Source organism: Talpa europaea (genome assembly GCF_964194135.1).
Source record: "Talpa europaea genome assembly, chromosome: 11".
In the NCBI taxonomy this organism is placed as follows: domain Eukaryota; kingdom Metazoa; phylum Chordata; class Mammalia; order Eulipotyphla; family Talpidae; genus Talpa; species Talpa europaea.
This window is the reverse complement of record NC_140078.1, coordinates 75,759,287-75,781,342: the sequence shown is the minus strand read 5'-3', so window position 1 is coordinate 75,781,342 and position 22,056 is coordinate 75,759,287. Positions and strand designations below refer to the sequence as shown.

At 41.8% G+C, this 22,056-nt stretch overlaps 1 protein-coding gene across 2 annotated transcripts in view; it reads right to left on the bottom strand.

Annotated features, from left to right (window-relative positions):
* The window catches only part of ULK4 (unc-51 like kinase 4), a gene marked incomplete at its 5' end in the record, with an annotated part of 374,670 nt that overhangs the window by 191,228 nt on the left and 161,386 nt on the right, over positions 1–22,056 (bottom strand). The gene's annotated exons all lie outside the window — the stretch shown is intronic.

Here is a 22,056-nt window from a genome sequence, read left to right as displayed (position 1 = left end):
ATTATTTCTGCTGTTTCAAGAGCAAATGGGTACTAAAATTATCCTACTTTAATATTGTACATAGACAGTTGTTGTAGATATGACTTCCTGCATCTCTGCTTCAGTGTAATAAACTACACTTGGGACCTAAAAGTGTGACTTTTGCTTTCTCCAAACTTGACATCATAAAGCAGAAGTAACTCTGGCCCCAAAGAGAATGGAAAATGCATAATGCTCACTCTTTCTCATGTTCAAGACAAACAAGATGATTTCCTAGTAATTTTTAAAGGATCTTACTAATAACTTGCTTTAGGTTTTGTTGCTTTAGGTTTTTCATTCCTCTGAATTTTTTAAAGACTAAAATTGTAAAATTTCAAATTATGTAAAAACAATAAGAAAATCTTGAAACTTTGGGACTAGGAAAGGCAAGCCAGATGCATCGGTACCTAAAGAAAGGAGGCTCTGCCCCTCATTTCTGTGCCAGTGACCCAGCTCATGCTGGTCATGGCCTTGCCCTTGGACCATTGCGTTAATAACTAAATAACTAAATAACTAAATAGCCCATCCTAAACAGTAACATGCAGATCAGTTTAGTTGGCTCCATCCAGATTTTTCTTATTTTCACATACACACACATCTATAGGTTGCTGATTTTTTAAAAAACATAAATTATATTATACTTATTAATCCACCCAACTCATAATTAATGAATAGTAATTAAGTGCCAGGCACTGTCCTGGGCACTTGAGGCATATTACAGAAAACAAAGATCCCTGTCCTTGAATACAAATAAACAGACACAATAGAGAACAAACAACAGCAATAAGTAAGTAAACTGTATAATGTATTAGAAGATAACAATTGCTATGGTGAAAGAGTAGATTAGGAATTCAATGGGCTGGGGGTGGGGGTGCTATATAAAATTTTAAATTGTGTGATTGGGATGGAACTCATTAAGAAAGTATCATTTTAGCACAAATTTAATTTCATTTTTTAAAAGCTGGAGCATATTATTCTTCAGACTAAATTATTTGTAATAAAATTTTCTTTTAAAATGAGATTTATAGGAAGTTTGCTAGAAAGTATAGAGTTTTAATATACCCTCATCCAGCTTTCCCTTGTGTTAAAATCTCACCTAACACTAAGGCTCATTTATCACTTGTCAATTAACACTATATAATACCAATAGCTGAACTACTAACTTTATTCGAATTCCTAATTTCCACTAATGTCTCTTTCTGTTCCATGATGAAATCCAGGATCCCATGCTGCATTTAGAATTAATTCATTTCTTCAACAAATTATTTCCTAAATGCCAACTGTTCTAGCTATTTGGCTTCTATCAGGGAACAAAACAGACGAATGCCCTTGCCCTTGTGGAGTTTACCTTGTGGCAGAGAAGACAATAAACAACAGAGATGATAAATAATTATATGATCTGTTAGAAGGTGACATGCTGTGGGAGAAGGCAGGAGAGGGTGGTTTGGAGCGCTGCAGGGGAAGGCTGCAACTTTAAACAAGGCAAGCAGGCATGCCTCCTTCAGAAGGTGACATAGTAGACTTGAAGGAGAAGAGACACATTTATTCTTATGAGGTTGTGTTAGCACATTGCTTTAGGATTGCTGCAACAATTATTAACCTATAGTGACACCACATCTATCTTTAATAGCAATTTCATGATGATCTTGTTCATCTATTTTATCCCATAGATACTGATTGTGCCTATAATATCTGTTTCTAGGGGATTTGGTAGAACTCACTAATAAAAACAATAGGACTTGGTATATTTCTTTTTACCGGTAGCTCTTTGAATATTTTTGAAAAACATATGCTACTCAGGGATCTGCATTTTGACCTCATTTTGGTCACCTCCATTTCCCCAGAAAATCATCTATAATGTCCTAGTTTTCAAACAAATCAAAAAGCGCATATATAGCACTCTCTCACACCTTCACAAGCCTTATCTGATCCTATTTACATTACTGTTTTCACTGTACATTGCCTCTTTCTGCCAACCAGACTCATCAGAGCTCTGTTATTGCTGTTTTCCAAGAACCAGTGAGTTAGTCATTATGAATATGCATAAATTCCCCACTACCCTCCCCCACATATACAACAAGGTGGCTCTTCCCCGCCCACTGGTAATCGGAGACCATCATGAGACATGCTTTAGCCAATTAAACAGCCAGTTTGGGCAGAGGTTTTAAGGGCCAGCGAGGGTCCCTTATCCTATTGTTCCCTCTGCCCCTGTGACCAGTGAAGGTCCAGACAGCAGAGGCTCCAACAGCCTGATTCTCAGCATGAGGACCTCTAGTGGAGTGGCCAGGAGCCCCGTGGTGGACCAATCATCTCCAAAGTTTACAGAAACACCAGCACTGCACCTGGCTGGGAAACTACTCCGTCAACACATTTTACCTGCTGCTGAGAAGAACCACTTGATTTCTTGCCATAGATGCCACTAGTATTCCCATTTATGTCTTTGTTTGCTACAAGAAAGGGGTCTGCGTTCCATACACCAACATTTCTAACTTTCTTTAGAGACATCACTGAAGAGTGAATGTTAGCATGTGAATGATTCTGACACCAGCTTAAGAAGATGAATGTGGAAGCGATGGTCTGCCACCAATTTCATCTAATTATTCTTACCGTTGGCTTGAAGGAAGGAGTGATTAATAAGTACCAAGATGACACGACATGTTATTCATGATAAAGTAACTAACGATACGTAGGAAACCTATTCTAAGCAAAACAGAAGTTAATAAATCTTTTTTTTTTGTCCCATTTGGTAAAATAACATACCACTGCTTGATCAATGTCTGTCAGCAAATGCAGGTCAGTCTCACTGAAGATAAATCCATTGTCCCTTCAATATACACATTTTTATGATTAATGCACCTTTTCTATGATGCTCTTGGCATTATTTTTGTCCCATAAAGTTTATCCTTCAGTTCTTTTCCCTGTACGCATGGGGTGTCACCTGTTGCTATAATCATTTCCTTTCATAGAAAAGCAACTTTCCAAACCTCCATAACCCCTGAACACTGAAGATCAGACCCTCACCACGACCAGACCCTCATCAACAAGGTAAGACGCTGAGCTTACTGGTCCCAGAGATGAAGACCTCTGCCAGTCCCACCATTCGATCTACAGAGAAGGAGAAAGCTAAGGCAAGCTGATTGTCAACAGCCTCCTCCAATTACCGTGTAACTAGGGGTACTCAGGACAAAACCTTTGATGTTGACACAATATTTGAGACCAATAACTTACCCTGCAACCACAATGACAGAAACAGCTCCTTCTCAGGTCTAGCCATTAGTAAAAAAACATTTTTATTTTTAATTTCTTTGTATTTTAACAGAGGTAGCATAGCATTATAACATTATATGAGCTTTGGCTGTGCCTTGCTGAGAATCACATTTGTATATACTACAAAGTTCACCACCAAAAGTCCAATTCGTTATTGGTTTTCAAGCCATTCACAGAACTATGGATTTTTTTTTTCAGTGTAAAGCGGGGGCTTTATAAAAATTATATGCTATAATTATATTTGCATACTCTTCCCTGTTGTAGATACATGCTTCCAACACAGGGAGGGATGGGGAAATGCCAAACAGAGTAATTATCCTGCTCAAGATGATGATAGAGTTCTCTAGAGGAGCCGAGACAGCTACTGCTGTGGCCCCGATCATAATTTCCCCCGGAAAGAATGCTAAATACACGCAAAGAGCAGTTGAGAAGGTGTAAATATGAATTAAGCACACTTCTATTAACTTCTATCAAAATGAGTTATTTCATTTCTCTTAGCAACTTTAATAAGATTTGTTCTTGCTGTTCACAACCATATTAGCCTGCAGGGGATAAATTATGCATTGAAAAACATCGCATTTACTTCTTAAAGTCAGAGTAGGGGATTATATGAAGGGAGAAAACATTAGGGAAAAGATGTGGTGCCAGAGATGTGAAATGCTGGGGTAAAGACAAAAGGGAATCACAAATTTGACTCACAGACCAGAGGCCAGAGTTGAAAAGGAAGAATGATTCTGCTTGAAATTGTCTTCCTCAGGTGCTCCTCCAGGAAAGTCTCTTCCATTCCCCCCCAAAAAAGATGTATTCCTGAGTCCCAGGGTAAAAGCACCATCACAGAATGCCAGTCTCCTTAGGAAAAGCAAGTCTTTCATGCAAGGAAGGCAGCTCGAAGCGAGGAGGAAGCAGGTGATGACCTGCAGCAGGGCCTTTGGCAATGGCGGCTTCTGTGTTGACCCTGGCAGGCAGGCAGAGCAGCCATGTGGGCCTGAGCCTGCACACAGCAGTGCTTGGCTTTTTTTTTGTTTTGTTTAAGATTTATTTATTTATGCATGCAAGAGCTGGGGTACAGGCCAGAGGTATGGGGGGTGAGAGGATTCACCATAGACAGGCAGAGTGACTGAAATACACTGCTGAGGGGGCAGCAGGAGAGACAGGAGAGGTCTGCTTCGCCATGTGGTGTGCTCTCTGGCTGGCTGGGGATAGAACTCGTGCTGTAAAGGCCGCGGATTGCTTCATAGTGCGGGCTTAACCCCTTGCACCACCAGGGAGGCCCAGCGCATGGCTTCTTACAGCATGTTACTAGGTGCCATAGTGTGTACTCCAAGTACTTTATATCTCATTTAACCCTTATAAAAATGCAGTAGAGACCACAGTCCAATAAGGACACTGAACTTTTATCAAAGTAAGTCTAACTTGCCAAGGCTCATGCAGTAATTCAATGTTCACTGAAGCTGGGATTCAGTCAGGGCAGGGGGCGGGCAGCAAAAGCCATGCCTCCAAGCCAGGTGCAGCAGTGCCTGTGACCACAGGAGACAGTGGCAGATGGGTCAGAGTCCATGGACTAGTCAGCACACCCCAGGTTAAGCACCACCGCCCACAGACCAGGGTGTGCTTGAAAGCAATTTAAGCAGCAAGGAGTAGGGAGCGGAAAGAAGCAAAAAAACACTGTTTGGGGCTATGATGCTGCTGCCTCCCTCTGCTTTCATGCCACAAGTTCCTATCCTGCCCAGGCCACCACCACTGAGATCTCCAAATTTCTTAAGAGCATTTAATGTGTGTGGCTATTCTGGAGGTTGTATAACCCAGGACACAAGACGTGGGTGTGTCAGACATCTATAGGAAGAGAGAGAATGAGCATATTACCCCCAAAATGAAAATAACACTGGAGTCACCAGTAATAGCTACATTATTCAGATGCTGGGTGTTACCATTGGCTGATAGGTGAGAAAGGAAACTGAGCTCATGGGGGAAAGCACTGGTATCCCACAAAGTCATGGAAGACCATGCTACTGCACTTTAAGATTATGACAAAAATATTTAACTCCTTCATCCATAACCCATCAATAAACACAGCTGACCTAATTTGTGTGCCTAATACCACAGTGTATGGACATTTAATAAACAGGGCACTTGAGAGTTCTAATAAAACATAGCATTTGTCAGTAGAGATAATTAGAATTGTAGCAGCAAAATTCTAGTGTTTGGCAACATAGATGAAACAACTTCATTAAAATGTACAGCTTCAGCAAATGAAAGGCAGGAGAGCACTGGACCCTGAAGAATCAGCTTTCTCAAAACTAATTGCTTCAGTGCTTAAAGAGGACAGCGCTGAAATACCAAGGGCACAGCAAGGAAAACTACTAAAAAATGATCACCCTTCCCAAAGTGGTTTGACTGTAAACAGTGTTACACTTTAATATCTAAAGACGTAAATGTCACTAACAGACTTTAGATGCCCAGAGTAGAAAGTTTGGTGGGGATCTGAACAATCAAGGTAGGAAATACCATTAACCATGTAAAGTACCCATGAGCCACAGCCACTCTCCTCTGCCTTCCCTGTGTGTCAGAATTTAAATGGCAACAGATTAAAATACAACCATGAATCCTAGGGAGTTTAGACACCAACACCAGGATGAGAAGCACATCTTCTACACAGGAAAACTACAGTGTCTTAGAAATAAACACAGCACATCCTATTCCACACATCTTTAGATGACATTTCAGGAAAAAAAAAATGTTACTCTGCAGGACCTTTCATGGGGCACCTAAGACCAAAGGTGCTGTCTTCCTGGATACAATGGGGTGACATCACTTTCCTTTCTATACATTGTCCTATGTGGCTAGATTCTTAAAGATCTAGAGCTCGGGGAGGGGGGGGGGAAGTATCTTCAGAGCACTCAAATGAAGTATATCTGAGGGAAAAGGACTCATTTTCTTATTCCTGATTTTTCAAAGGCTGTCTCACAAAGACCTCAAAATTCAATGACATCTAAAATGAAGTCACCCAATCTCTATTCCCCACACTTCATCTTTTCTGATTCAACGAGTGGTCCTAGGATCTGCCCAGCCACCAGTCACAAAACTTGGAGTCACCCAAACAATGCTTCTTTCTCATCTCTTGTATCCAATCTACAAAGTCCCCTGATGCCCCTTTGCCAAGAACCAGAGGATGCCACCATCTCCCAACCATACCTCAACTTTCAGCTTCACCCTCTCAACTTCTAGGCAGACATATGTGAAGTGGCAGAGACTCGCCTGCACCACTGGAGCTCAAATCTGGGAGCCCAGGATTACGCTGGTGGCTACGGCAGGCCCCAGGGGAGCACAATTGCTTCCCACAGTCCACTTGTGTCCAGAGCCCCAGATGGATTCGGAGGTCTCAGGGGAGGGGAGACCACAAGAGTCAGGAAATGGCAGAAATAAGCATATTGTGGGCCCAACATTTTCAATGCCAGAGAAATGCTACATTATTATTGCAGAAATATTCTCACAACTTATTGAGCCAAACACTGACCCCAAATACCTGAAGAACAGGGAAGAGAACATGCTAGATTCAACTGAAAGATATCAGATTTAAAATGAATTTACTCATTTACCTCATAAATATATACATGGAATTTCCTGGGATGAAAGACTAGGACTTGGGTGTCCAAAGTGGAAATACCTGTGTTACAATGAAGCTGGGCTAAGTGGCACAGGGCAGTTGTTCTGCCATCTGTGAGGATGTTACACAGTGGCTCTGCCCTGCGGTCAGGGTTTCTGGGGGAGTTGCAGGCTCTGAGGACACTAAGGGAGGACTTTGAAGTAGGCTCTCCACTCTTCTATATTCAAAAACATGATGCCCTCAGCCTGAGGTCTAGAATTAAGGCCCTTCTTTTATTTGGGTTGTTCTCTTTTGATGGTCTTCCTCCCTCTTTCTGGTTAAAGACATGAGAGAAAAGAATTTTTAAATTTGACTAGCAGAGAAGCCCTCTAGCAGCAGCAGATACAAGTTATTAGTGCCACCTTCCAGTTGGCACAAGGGAGTGTTTGGATCAACTGGTACCATTTGCCACTCAGTGTGCAGAGGCTGGCATTAGAATTCCAGTCCTCATTCAGCATCTGTGGCGGCATGCTGCAGATGCCTTTCTGGCAGGTTAATTGTGTCACTTGGTTTTCCCAGTCCTGCCCTTTCACGTTACTTAGGCCTTTAGCAAGAGGCTTCCATCCTCTGGGTTCCCAAAGGGCCCTATGCCTGAGGCAAGCACAGTGGACCAGTGTAGAGGCTGCTCCAGCAGGAGAAACCTGGCAACAGAGCAGAGGGAAGCTGCCAGGACCAGGGTCTCTAGGGAAGGACTTGGCCCTTTTTTTGTGTCTGCTTGGAGCACTGACAGACAGGCCAATATGCCCCACAACACACTTATCTGAGCTAAATAGAGGCCCAAAGCAGGGGGCGGGAGGCAAAGAAACATAAGAGCTCCAGCCTTCTCCTTGCATCCTTGCCACCATTCAAAAGCAAAATGGTAAAAATAAAATAACAACACCTTGGCAAAGTAATATTTACTTTTAAAAATCCAGGCTACATGGCATTTGCTGAAGCTGGAGCCTGGGCAAGGCCACCCTGCATGTGTTGGGCAGTGTTTACATTCTCTCCCTGTACCTGCCTTTACCCAGCACCTACCCCCCTAGACTATAACTGCTAGTTCATCCTTGCATTCCTAATAGTGAACACTTTGAGGTAAGGACTGGGCTTTTTAACAGTGTCCTCAGTGTCTAGGGTGCAGAGTCTGATGCACAGTGACCTCAGGGAAATTAACAAAAGAACAGTCTTGCTCCAAGCTGCTTGGGTGAATACAGCTGGGGAAGGAACATACAGCTGGTGGGATTCTCCAATAAATTATCTTGTCAGTGACTAGAAATTGCCTTCAATTAAGCAAATGATAAAGATTCACTGAAGTCTAAAATTTGCTGCATAAAATTTGCTGCATAAAAAATGACCTCCCTCAAAAAGTTTTCAATCAGGTCCTCCTTGGTGGCACAAGGGGTTAAGCACCGCACTATGAAGCAATCCACAGCCTCTGCAGCACAAGTTCGACACCCAGCTGGCCAGGGAGAAACCCACATGGCGCAGCAGACCTCTCCTGACTCACCCGCTGCTCCCCTCAGCAGCGTACTTTGGTCAGTCTGCCTGTTCTGTTCCCCACTCTGTCTCTGGTGAATCCTCTCACGCCTGCATCTCTGGCCTATACCCCAGCACGTGTATGCATAAATAATCTTTAAAAAAAAGGTTTTCAATCAGTATATATACTTACTTTTGAATAATGTTCACAGTAAATGAGAAGTTTAGATTGTTTTACCTTAAATAAAATATTTAAGCTCTCCCACGAGCTAAATATTTGCCAAAGACTCATGAAGCACTTGAATCAGCATGGAAAATGTACACTCCAAAAAATTGTGAAAGATGTTGACACAAATGTAATGTGACTTCCAGTTAAAGTTTATTGCTTGCAAATATAAAGACATATCCTATTCTAAAGAAAGAAAATATTACCCATGATGAAAAGGAATGGAGAGTAATACAATTGTCACAAGACAGTTTTCTAGAGGTCAGTGGGTACTGTGGTGGCAGGTGTGTGTCGTAACAGATCCAAATAGGTGGGATCCTATCTTTCTGAATCATATATAGTGTTCTAAGCCTTTTATCTTAATTTAAAAATACAACAAAACCTTTTTTAAGATTTATTTATTTATTTACACAAGAACCGGGGTACAGGCCAGATACACAGGAGGGTGAGAGGATTCACCAGAGACAGAGTGGGGAACAGAACAGGCTGCGGATAGCTTCACAGCGCATCACTCAACCACCTGCGCCACCAGGGGAGGCCCAACAAAACGTTTTCAACTACAGCTATCTTTTTTTTTTTTAACTGATGGAGTTTGCCAGGTGTTGGTATTTAGGGGTTCTGTCTCAAAGGGGTTCTAGGTAAATGCTGCAGGAAAAGAATTTAAGTGAGAATTGGCTAGAAGTTTTTTAAACCTGGGGCTTTGAAGAACATAAAGGAACAGTGTGGGAAGCAAAGGAAAGCGGGCTGAGAAAAGAGCTCCTTGGCCTGATGCAAACCTGGAGCAAAACTAAAATCATACACTAGTAGACTGTGGAACTATTAGAGAACTTTCTAGTTCAATCATTTGACTTTAAAGATAAAGAAACTGAAGCCACTAGAAGGAAATATAAGGAGTAGGGACAGGACTTCAACTCACAAGTGCATCTTCCTTTCCCATCAACTCTGCCTTTACAAGTCTACAAATCACATTAGGGAATGCTGAATCAAAGATATAGCTTTGAAGGGCTGATGTTTTTATTTAACTGTATATTCTACTGAAGTAACACTGGTTTACACCCCTGTATGAGAGTTAGGAGTAGAGGTTCAGACTTTTTCAGATATAGGCTATCCCACCATGCCCACCACAAAGGAACCAATAATACCCTACCAGAGTCCACCACCAGGACCCTGCCACACTTTGTTTTTTCATACCAGACTTTACCCCTCTAGCAGCCTCAATTCTGCTATCAGATTTCTAGGGTCTGCATTCTTTAGTTTTATCATTTCCTTTGTTTTGTAATCTCTATTTTCCACATGAAGTGAAAACATCAGGTGTTTTCTCTCTTCTTCTGACTCATTTCGCTCAATCCCTTCCACTTCCATCCATGTGGTTGTAAATGGCACGAGTTTCTCTTTTTTGATCACTGAGCTGTATTCCATTGTGTATATACACCACATCTTCTTGATTTTAGGCACTTAGGTTGTCTCCACAATTTGATTATTGTAAATAGTGCTACAGTGAAGACAGGGGTGAATATTAGCCTTCAAATTAGTGTTTTTGCCCTCTGTGGGTAGGTACCTGGAATGGGAATTGCTGGATCTTAGAGTAGATCTATTTTTTAAAACTCTGAGAAACCTCCATACTGTTTTCCACCTGTCTACATGCTTTCTAACAGTGTATGATGCAGCCTTTTTCTCTACATCCTCATCACCATTTGTTATTTCTGGTCTTTTTGATAGGGGCCATTCTCACAGGTATGAGAAGGTATCTCATTGTGATTTAGAATTGCATTTCTCTAACAATGAGCTTTTTTTTTCATGTGCCTGATGGCCATCTGCAAGTTTACTACGGAACTGTGTACTGATCTCTTCTGTTCATTTTAAAAATTAATAACAATTTTTGGCACACACTGAAATAATACTATAAACACTGCTTCCTGGGGCTGCAAAATGTGTTACCTTAACACCTCCTTTAATAGGTCAGCTTTCATCCCAAACAGCAAGTGGCAGGTGGGCTTGAAGTGGAACACCTCTAAATAATACTGCACTCCAAAAGCTGGCATTTTCAGGACCTGTTAGGATTTTTTGATCAGTTCTTGTTCGACTACAGCTATCTTTTTTTTTTTTAACTGATGGAGTTTGCCAGGTGTTGGTATTTAGGGGTTCTATCTCAAAGGGGTTCTAGGTAAATGCTGCAGGAAAAGAATTTAAGTGAGAATTGGCTAGAAGTTTTTAGAAGGCTGCCTCTACAGAGGCAATACGAAGGTGTAGCCAAGGCACACTGTTGGAAATTTGGAACCAAGAGTATCTTTTCTCAATAAATTATTCTGAGCAGATACCAAATCAGAGAAACTACACACACCTAGATGGGCTGTTTAAAAATCAGCAGCTAAAGACAATCCAGATCTTTGTAACCCACCCTGGAATTTGCTGCACTTGGTATTTCATGCATAGTCACATGTCTGCCCTCAACCTCAGTAATGGAAGGCAATAAGCTCTCCTTTTATTTTTTTTCTTTTTTAAAAAGATTTATTTATTTATGCATACAAGAGCTGGGGTACAGGCCAGAGGTGGGGGAGGTGAGAGGCTTACCAGAGACAGAGTGGGGAACAGAACAGGCAGATCAACTGAAACACACTGCTGAGGGGAGCAGCAGGCAAGTCAGGAGAGGTCTGCTGCAACATGTAGGTAGCTCCCTAGCGGGGGATCGAACTGGTGCTGCAGGGGCTGCGGATTTAAGCTCTCCTTTTAATTACGGGTTACGTTTGTATAATCACGTTGTAACATTCAAAATGCTCATTCTTGGCCATATAGTGATAGAAACTGCCATCTTAGAGAATTGGTTTCAATGGAATAAAATAATTTCAGGAATTTTTTATCTCCTAGATAATATATTGTGTCCTTACTGGCATTGTTTTTAATTAATTTAATTAAGATACCATAAATAAAAAGCATAAACTGGGCAGTAGTAATATGAGTCATGCTAGACAACACGGGCAAGGTCAAAGAGTCTTGTGCTGAGAAGCGATCTGGAAGAAAGAATTAATAAACTGATAGACTCTGAACATCAGCAGGGCATGTGCTCTGGGTAAAAAGAAAATTCTAGAATAAGGAAGATTCTAGAAGATTAAGGCACTGACCAACTTGACCAAAAAAATAAAAAATAAAAAACAAAAAGTGACAATGTACTTGCCAGTCCCCATTTCTAAAATCTAGAAGGGACTTATTAAGAACTTAACTTCTTAGGTCAAATCAGTATAGGTGTCTCATAAGGGACTAGAGACATCAGCGGAAACCTGAACCTCTTCTTCATCTATTTTGAGACAAATACCTATGAGGGTCTTAGTGACATGCCAGGCATCTGAGACTCATCTGTGGAGTGTCCATTTGGCCATAGCCATTGTTTCCTCACCAAAGCAAAGTTCCACTAGTCCATGAGAGGTCTCTTGAATTAGGAACAAGTCAGGAAGAGAGCAAAGGCAAGGCGACCATGTTGTCATATTTTTAACGCTTATATCCCAACAAATGAGCTTCAGTTTTATAAGCTTAGTTATCAAGATGGTATCATTAAACTTCTCTCAAGCAAGTCAAAGAGAAAACAGAAGGAGTATTAAGAGTGGACGGAGGGAGGAGTGATTGGAGGGAAATAGGAGGAGGGATGGAAGAAAAGGACAGACAGATTTCCCCAAGAAGGAAAAACAGTGCAGTAAGGCTCACCTCGGGGTACAGTGCTTAGCCAGCAAGCACTACACCAAAAGGTCTCTGAGTCCCAAGGCAGCTGTTCACCTCAGTATGGAACTAAAAGTGAGTCTACAACCTAGCATGTGTCAAACCACTAGGTACCTCCAATTGCTGACCAGCCTTTCAGAGGAAGGTGCAGAGAGCAGCTCTTGTCCCGGCATGTTAGTACAGCTTGGGGTCGGCCCCCACGTGACCATGCCATTCTCAACAGACAGGGAGCAAAATCAAGTGATTCTCTCCAGGTATTTCAAGCTGTTTCACAATTCATAGCACACACAGGTAGGAATTGCTTTCTTGCTATCTTACTCTCACTGGCCACTCCCGTTCCCCATGAGTGTACAAAGCTATGGTGTCACAGCCCTTTCTGTCTGTGAATGTTGATGAGCTGTAGATGACTAGATGTGGGGTCCCTGAGGGATGACAGGCTGGCATGGAATCCTCCCTTCTGCTGGCATGCATGACAATGACAGGCACGTAAGCTAGGGGTGGGAGGTGAACAAAGATGTCCCGGGTTTCATGGACGTTCATATACTATTCCCAGAGCACTGGAGTTTATTATTAACCATTCTTACTGGCTAATCTTAGAATCAGGGAAGGAGTAACAAGTCAAACCAACTAACCAAAAAAAAAAAAAAAAACTGTTTTTGGAAGAAGAAATAATTAATATAGCTTCAATTCTGAAGTACTTCATGTCCGTGTGCTCAGAAGTTTAACAAAAATGTAGGTCTGGGGCTTCATGAGAGAGAAAAAGAGATCAGAGATAGAGAGACACAGAGATATAAATGCTGATAGCAATGACTGAAACACAACATCCGGGTCTTCACTCCCAAATACATCAAAAGCAGGGAAAGAGGCAGCTAGAAACATATTGCTTGAAGCCATGCAGGCAGCAGGGAGTCTTTCCCCTTCAAGAATTGAGAGGGGCACAGCGCCAAGCTGTGTCATTTTGCCTCAGCTGCTTAGTCCAGGTGCAGAGCGGGGGGCTCCACTGGAGGCAAGGAGCATGGTGAGGAAAGAGGCAGCAATGGGTGCCCAGTGGGTAAAAGGAGAGGTGATGTGCCTGTAGACTCTGGCTAACCTGCACGGTGGCTTCCACTCCAACATCTTTTGATGCTACACCCAATGTCATGTCTTTTCAAACGAACATTTGCATGAGAGGTAAAACAATGTCAAATCATAATAATTTCTAAGCTATGTGACTACATTCAAACAACAGTTCAGCACAGTCTCAAATACATATTTGTGGGTGGTGCCGAAACTTGCTCAAATATAAGTTTTAGAGCAAGGGTGATGTCCCCCATTCAACCCCTTCCCAGAATGCACACTAATCAACCTCAGAACAATATAAAGTTGTGAGACATTGTCAGGGAAAAAACTCTCAGATTCCTGCCCTTCTTCAGAATCCTAAAAGAAACCTCTACACCAGAACTCAGATGAGAAATGTAACTCCAGCGCCATCAAGTCCAACTTTTCAGCACATAAATGCTGGGGGGTGATCAGGGGGGGAAAGAATATTTATGAATTACTCTCTTCTCAATCACAGGATTTTACAACATAGAAAACACAGACCTGACTTGGACAGAATCAATGGAGTGTAGCTAAATCCTACATTAAAAAAAAAGAAAAAAAAGTATGGTGTGGAAATACACATGAAAATACATGAAGCCATACCTCTAACTCATTTACAGTGTTGCAAACTAATGTTACCTCAAAAAATGTAATAAAATGTAAAAAAAAAACCATTAAATGTTAAGAGTTTTTAATATGAAATTATATACATTTTAAATCAATTATGCACATGAACACATACCTACACACAGGTGTACATGAAATCCCTTACAAAGGACTATGTGAACAATTTGCTGATTATTCGTCATTTTGAGTAGCCTGCCCAGCTGGCAACTGCATGGCAATTCCTCTAGCAGTCTTTATTGAGGATCAACATATGCCAGGACCATCCTAGATCCTGAAGTGCCTCAAACTTGCACCAGGATACCTGCCCCAGGAGGCTTCATCGTGGGCAGCAGGGCAGAGGAAATAGGCCAAGGCGTGGTGCGGTGTGCTCACCTAGTCCAGTGGTACAGAAGTGTCCTCGGGCGTGAGACCTGGGTGAGCTGAGATCAGGGACGACTTTTAGGATCCGAGGTATGGAACTGGGGGTTAAGAATCAGCAGACTTGGAGAGGTCGAGAATTTGAAGAAGTGCACAGACACTGCCTGCTGCAGACCAGATGGTACTTAGGAAGTGGCAGCTGGACAAGAGATGCCACACAAAGGTACCTGAGATCGATTACTCTGCATACTTGGCGACCCCTTTGGAATCCACTATAAATTTTGGATTATTAATTGCAAGTGTCTAGGATATTTGTTTCCTGGGATTCAGTGGCATTGCAAGCAAATTAGAAATATGCTCTCATTATAAATCCTGGGTCAGTTACATCACCTCATGGTCAGCCCCATGGGAAACCTCACTCCCTGCCAGCTTCGCTCAGCTCAACTCGCCTCACCTCCACCAGCCTTCCCCACCTGACCACAACACCTGGCCTCCGCTTTCACTTGGCCTGCTGGTTTCTGTGCATTGACTTCCTACTGAGTCAAATAGATACTCCCTCTCTAGCTGGAAAAACCCCTACTCTCTCCTCAGTTACCTCAGACCAAGGGGGCAACACTCTCTGGGAATTAAGGTAATCAAAAGTTTTTTTTTTTAATTTTGTTGTCACTGTATTTCAACACCATAAATTTCAGGTGTGCGTCTGGTGAAATCAATGTCTGTATCTGTTACCTTCAGTTCCCCGCTAGAAGTCCAATTATTAACTATTCCGATCTCTCAATTCTACAATATGTAGCAAGCTCATGCTACTACTGATCCTGTTATGCTCCATCTGTAGATACACCTGAAAGCAGAGAGGGATAACCACAGGGATTCTAGAGAATTCTGAGGGCCACTACACTTTAGTGACATTCATCAGTAAATCTTAGTTTTGCTTTCAACTGAATCAGACTTCTTTGGTGGGAGAGCTTAGGTAATGATACTTACAGCTTTCAAGAGATGGGGTTAGGAGAGAATATATGAAACTCCAAGGCATTGATATCAAATAGCAGAAATGAAAGAACAACACATTATTAGCTATTTTTGTTTTTTAATGGAACTTGCAGGCTTCTCTGTGCTCCCCAGAAATGCCTGCGCTGCGGTGTGGCAGGGAGCCTAAATGAGGTCTCAGAAAAGATAATGGAGCTTTAATGATGGAAATAGTAAGAAAATTAAATCTAATCATGTTCCATTAAGCATACTCTTAGCTCCCAATTTTACTAAATTATTTTATTATGATTTTGCCTCTGTCTATTGAAATAACCTTTTATGGCAATTTGATTTGCAAGCATAAATAAGTCTCATTTATTTGGCACTGTGGGATTAATGAGAGATGGATCATCTAAAATTTTACCCATTCTGCAATCAGGAAGTAACCATTCAAACTGAGGAATACTTTGTTTTATATTTATGTTTGTGAGAAAAGCATTCCACTATAATTACAGTCTCATTCAACAATAACTTATCACCTGCCTGGAGAGACAATTTTCAAGGCAGCTCTTTGTATATCAGCCTTGAAAGGGAACCATACACACCCTCTTACCACCTCCTCAGGCTTAGCCCTCATGCTCATCCTCCCCCACACCCTTTGATGGACTTGTGTCATTTTTGGAGTGCATTGTTAATTTCGACCAACACTGCGGGCCCCTTTGCTTCCAGCAGAATGCTTCTGCACAGCCACCTGGATGTACATCCTAGAGGATGGTGCATGGACTTAGTCACACACATGGAAGGGGCATGCAGACTTGGGATGAGCAGAGGGAGTTGGGGGAGAGGCTGTTCACTCTGGTCTCTGCAGAGAACAGCAGTGCCTGTCAGAATATGTAGGTGAGGTTTTGGGTAGTCTTTCCAAAGTTTACTTCCAAGAAGTGTCACGATGAGAAAGCCATGAAGCTTAAATGGAATCACAACTCGCTAATTAAATAAGTCTCTGGGCTAAATCCCAATAGAGGCTATTAAGAATTAAAGAACTTATGAGGAAAAAGTCACATTTAGAAAGAAAGATAATTACAGGAGGAGAAGAGGTTAGAACACCAGACAATGACGGGACAGAAATCCGTACCTATTTTCCATTATAACTGTACATTAAAGTCTGAAAAGAAAGATTAAAAAATAGTATAAAGGACAGACTTATGAAACAATTTTAACTCGATATCATGAAATTTAAGTCTGTAGCAATATATTCTATCCAGCACAGTAGCACCCTGAAAAAAACAATAGCTGAAGAAACACGACAAAGCAAAATGAGAAGACAGCACCAAAGACAACACTTTCAGGAAATTCAGCCACAAGGGCAATAAGAAAATTGGTGAGGAGCATGCCCAGCATTTCCTAAGAAGATCTGTAAGAGAGCCAGAGAAGAAAAACCTTACAGAGGCTAGAGAGGATGGGCCCAGAGCGTCAAGTAGAGACTGCATTTGCTAAGAGTAGAGATATTCTAGTCACTCCAAGAAAAAAGAAAGGAGGCTGGGAGTGAGGTACACTTGCCTGTATGTGGGCAGGTTTGGTGTTGGGAGGATGAGGGAGTTTCTCACTAAGGCTCAGGAAGCTGGGCACTGGGGGCAGTTGTTTGAGAGAGCCGGAATCCAGCATGTGAACCCAATTGAGAAATAGCTGTTTAAAGGCTGTGTGTGTGACTGTTTTCTCTAGAATTTTTAATTTATCAGGTGCTGATGAAGAACAGATGAGCTTAAAGTTGTGACTCTGCTGGGTAAGGGACAGGGAAGAGAGTAAGAGAACTTAGGTGTTTTGAAGGGCTCAAGATGGATAGATGAAGACTCAAGATGTTGTCAGAGAGTAAGAGTGCCTGGGTCAATGATCTGGACTTCTCTGGGAGGCTGATGAAGTCCTGAGAGAACTAGAGTGGGTGCACTGGAAGGATTCCAGAGAGTGGGATGCTTGAAGCAAGACTGGGAAGAGTGAGGAGGCAAGAAACCGGGTACAAGAGGTGTGTGCAAGGAATGGAAGAACATTAGAAATAAGGTTGAAGTGTTAAATGGCCATCCACATGACTCTGAAGTCACCAAGAATGATGTCACAAGTGGTCACAGAAAGGAAGAAAGCTGGGACCTCCCTGGTGACGCAAGGGGTTAGGCACCACACTCTGAAGCAGTCTGCAGCCTCTGCAACACAAGTTCGATCCCCGGCCGGCCAGGGAGCAACCCACATGGTGCAGCAGACCTCTCCTGACACACCCGCTGCTCCCCTAAGCAGTGTATTTCAGTCAGTCTGCCTGTTCTGATCCCCGCTCTGTCTCTGGTGAATCCTCTCACTGCCCCCCCACCCACCTGCATCTCTGACCCGTACCCCAACTCCTGTATGCATAAATAATCTTAAAAAAAAAAAAAAGGAAGAAAGCCATATTCTGCCTACTAGCACTTTGGGCCTGGTAATTCATGTTGTGGGTGCTATCCTGTGCATTGTATGCTACTTAGCAGCATCTCGGACCTCTATGCTGTAGATAGAGGTGGCACCCCCACTCGCGTGACTCTATGTAGCTCTCCGGGTTTGGTGTCCAGACTTACGAAAGACCATCCCTATGTACTCCATCCCTATGCTGACTCACTCAGCAAGGAGGTGGCTCATTCAGAGCTGATAAACAGAACTCTGCTGTCTTCCTACTCTGTGGTAGAGCATAATGGATAAATCTCAAACTAAGTTACAGGCAACCAAAAAGCTAACTCTTGCTCTCTTAAAGCTGGCCTTCCTGAAGGATTCCTGGGGAAACGTTAACAGAATTCAAGGAACTTCTTTTCTCTGTGAGGACCAAAGGTTATATATTTGCAGCTTTTCTTTTTCAGGCTCAAAACCTGCAGAGCTTTGAGTCAGGACATGGCAAATTATATATTAAGTAAAATGTGCTTTGTGGAACTAATTCCTTTCTTCCTGCCCCTCCCCCCAGGGCATATTCTAGATTGAATTGTTAAGCAAATTATCCAGGCTTCCACACAATCAAGGCTACAGTGACATCAATCAATAAATTCAGTGTAGCAATGGACTATGGGGGAGGACTCTGGGTGCCTGGGCGGTAGAAGTGCTAGGGATGACTGCACCTAAAGGGGAATCTGGGGCATAGAAAGGATGTAATACAATGGTACAATAAATTTAAATAAAAACAAAAATTAAGTGGAGGCCCAACTTGTTCAGTAGGCCATGGAGTGAGGCTGGATCGTATATAAAAGCCAAGGGGGATGCTTATTTAGGTTTTCTAAATTCCTGCTATGAGTGAAATCATCTGGTATTTCTTTTTCTTTCTGGCTTATTTCACTGAGCACGATGCCTTCCAGCGCCATCCATGTTGCTGCAAATTGCACGTGTTTATCTTTTTTGAATGCTGAGTAATATTCCATGGTATATATGTACCACATCTTCTTGATCCAGTCATCTATTTTTGGGCATTTGGGTTGTTTCCAAAGCTTAGCTATTGTAAACAGTGCTGCTATAAACATAAGGGTGCAGGTGCCCTTTGGAATTAATGTTTCTGTGTCCTTTGGGTAAATACCTAGGAATGGAGTTGCTGGATCATATGGATACAAAATGTGTCAAAGCGAGGATATCCTGGTCCCCACTGACCAGATCTTCCCTCTTTCCCTCCTTCGACAGCTTCCAGTACATGGAAGAGAAGAAAGATTTGCCCTCATTGCAGCCGCCATTCCCTGCGCCTCTCAGCTGATCAAGGAAGCACTCTTTCTCAAGGAACCCTCTAGCATTATGCTTAGTGAAGCGAGTTAGACAGAAAAAAGCAAACAACCATATGATGTCACTCATCTGTGGTAATGGAGAATACAAACAAACAAATGAACTAAAGAAACAAACTTTTATGCTGTCACACTAATTAGTGGCTGCCAGATGAGCAAGGGAAAGAAGAGCAGGGTAAGTCAGAACAAAAGGGACAATGTACAGTGAAGGACAGAACTGGACTTGCAGTGATGCACTTCATGTGTACATACATGTTGAATTTTAGTGATTTCACAACTGAACTTATATAATGTTATAATGCAATGTAACCTCAATTTAAAAAAAAAAACACTAAATAAACTAAAACATTGCTTTAAAGTGGCTCAACCAGAGCTAAGGAAAACTATAAGACATTTACAAACAGATGCAGAGCATCTCAGGAGATGAAAAAGAAATATGTGAGCAATCTCCCAGAACCCACGCATACTATATTTCAAATGAAAACTTGTCACAGATAGCAAAATAAATCATTTCAACAACAAAACCTAGAAATTCTCAGAGTGGTATGGCATAGCAATAATTATTTACATGTGAATCATGTGGGGGCAGCAGACAAATAAAAAAACATTATTGCTGCTTTGACCAATTTAGATCAAGAATCGTAATGTGAACTTTAAGAAAATATCAAATACTTGTGGGTATTTTTATCACCTAAGGAATACACAACACAAAATGACCCAAGCAGATTTCATCATGAATCTTAGTTGCTGCCTCTAAATGTCTGCTTTGTCTTCTTCCTCATGACTTCTTAGTTCACAGGCTTATTATAAAATATAGTAATCGGTATTCTGTCAGTATCCCATGATTACTGTAACAAATTACCACAAACTTAGTGACTTAAAGCACAATTTTTTTATCTTACAGTTCCGGAGGTCAGACATTCAAGATGGGTCTCACCGAACTACAAATGGAGATACTGGCAGGGCTGCTTACCTTTCGGGGATGGCGGGGGACACACTGCATTCTGGAGGTTGCTTGGTGCTTTTGTAGCTTCTAGAGGTGGTTGGTATTTCTTTGTCTGTGACACCTTCCAACAATAAGGGTGTCAATGGCTACCTGAGTCTTTTTCTCATCTCATCTTGTTTCTGTGAGAACCCCTTCTTGCCTCTTCCTTCCATATTTATGGAGGCCTGTGATTACATTGCGCCCATCTGGCTAGTCCAACCTACTCTCCTGTATTAAGATCAGCTGGTCAACAACCTTAATGGTTGCAACCTTAACTTCCCCTTACCAAGCAACCTAACATATTCACAGGTTTCAGGGATTAAGGCATGAATGTCTCAGTGGGTAGAGGTAAAAGGAAAAACTCCAAAAAGCATTTCAAACAATAACATAAGGAAGAGTCTACATAAACATTTTAAAATAACTATCCCAAAAAGTATTTTCAAAAGGGAAGGTGAATGAATAACTACTACTGGTTAGTGTCTACAAAAATAAGAATTATCTACTTAACACTACTTTACTCACATGTTCCAAAATGTGCTTCCTGTACAAATGTGCTTCCTGTACTTGGTTCCCAAGTGGATCTTTCTAAATTCAGTCTAACCATATCAAATCTTTGCTTAATATTGTTCAAAGGCTCCTAATAGGACATGCAAAGAATCCAAACTCCATGGCATGAACATAGAGCACTTCACCGTGTGGACCCAAGGCACCTTCAACGACCACTCCTCCCCCTACATGCAGTCACATAGGCAAGTACTGACTGCTGTTACTAGCGGTGATCTAAGTACATGGATACAACACTGACCAAATATGATACATTTCCTGCTGGATGTTGTCAGCAAGTCTGCTATAGATCTTTAGTCACACAAAACGAGTGTGACGATTTATACTATATTAGAACTGTGGATTTATGTGTGCCCCCACAGTAAACCGTAAGACCACTGAGGACAAGACCTGTGTTTTATTCTTCTCTCTGACCCCAGCAGTGCCTAATGGACCAACTGACTGAGTGAAAATGATGGCCACAGGTCACACACAATACATCTACATAGCACTTTCCAATTTTCCCATCTAACGATCTCCCAAAACAGAGGAAGCTCTGGCTGATGCCTGTTATTTCTCACAAGGAAAACTGAAAACTGAATAAAAAGTACATAAATCAGGAAATGAATAGTTCTAATTTTAAAAAGATACAGCAATGATTAATGCTGTTTTTAAAAAGAATTAAGGCAATACAATAAAATTTGTAGAGGTGGTAAATATCTAAGAGCTAGTGACTTGGGAGAGGAGCATATTAAATAAAATACTAGCTATCTTCAAATAGACAGAAAGCAATATAACAAATTAGGGGGAAAAAAACAAAAAAATGATCATACTTAGTGAAACAAATATTTGTATAATGTACTCTAATAAATAATGGTTAGATGATATTCTAGAAAAAAATCAGATTTCCAAATTGGAGGGAAAAAAAGATAACTAGAGAAGAAATGTATAGATCTAAAGAGGTATAATCCTAGACAATGTATGACTGGAGAGAGAAGATGTGGTATATATACATGGTAGAATACTACTCAGCTGTAAAAAAATGAAAATGACATCTTGCCATTTGCGCAAACATGAATGGAACTGGAGGGGAACTATGCTAAGTAAAATAAGTCAGAAGGAGAAAGACGTACCAGATAATTTTACTCATGCAGAGAAATAAAATAAAGGAACAGACAAAACTAAACCAAAACAAACCTAAAAATATGACTGCAGAATTAAGGGTACTAAAAGAAGAGAGTGGGGCCTCCCCGGTGGCGCAGCGGTTGAGTGCTGGGTTGCGAAGCTGCCCGCAACCTCTGCGGCGCTGGTTCGATCCCCGGCTGCTCCCCAGCCACCAGAGGAGGGTCCCACATGGCGCGCAGACCTCTCCTGCCGCCCGCTGCTCCCCTCAGCAGTGTGCTTCGGTCCTTCT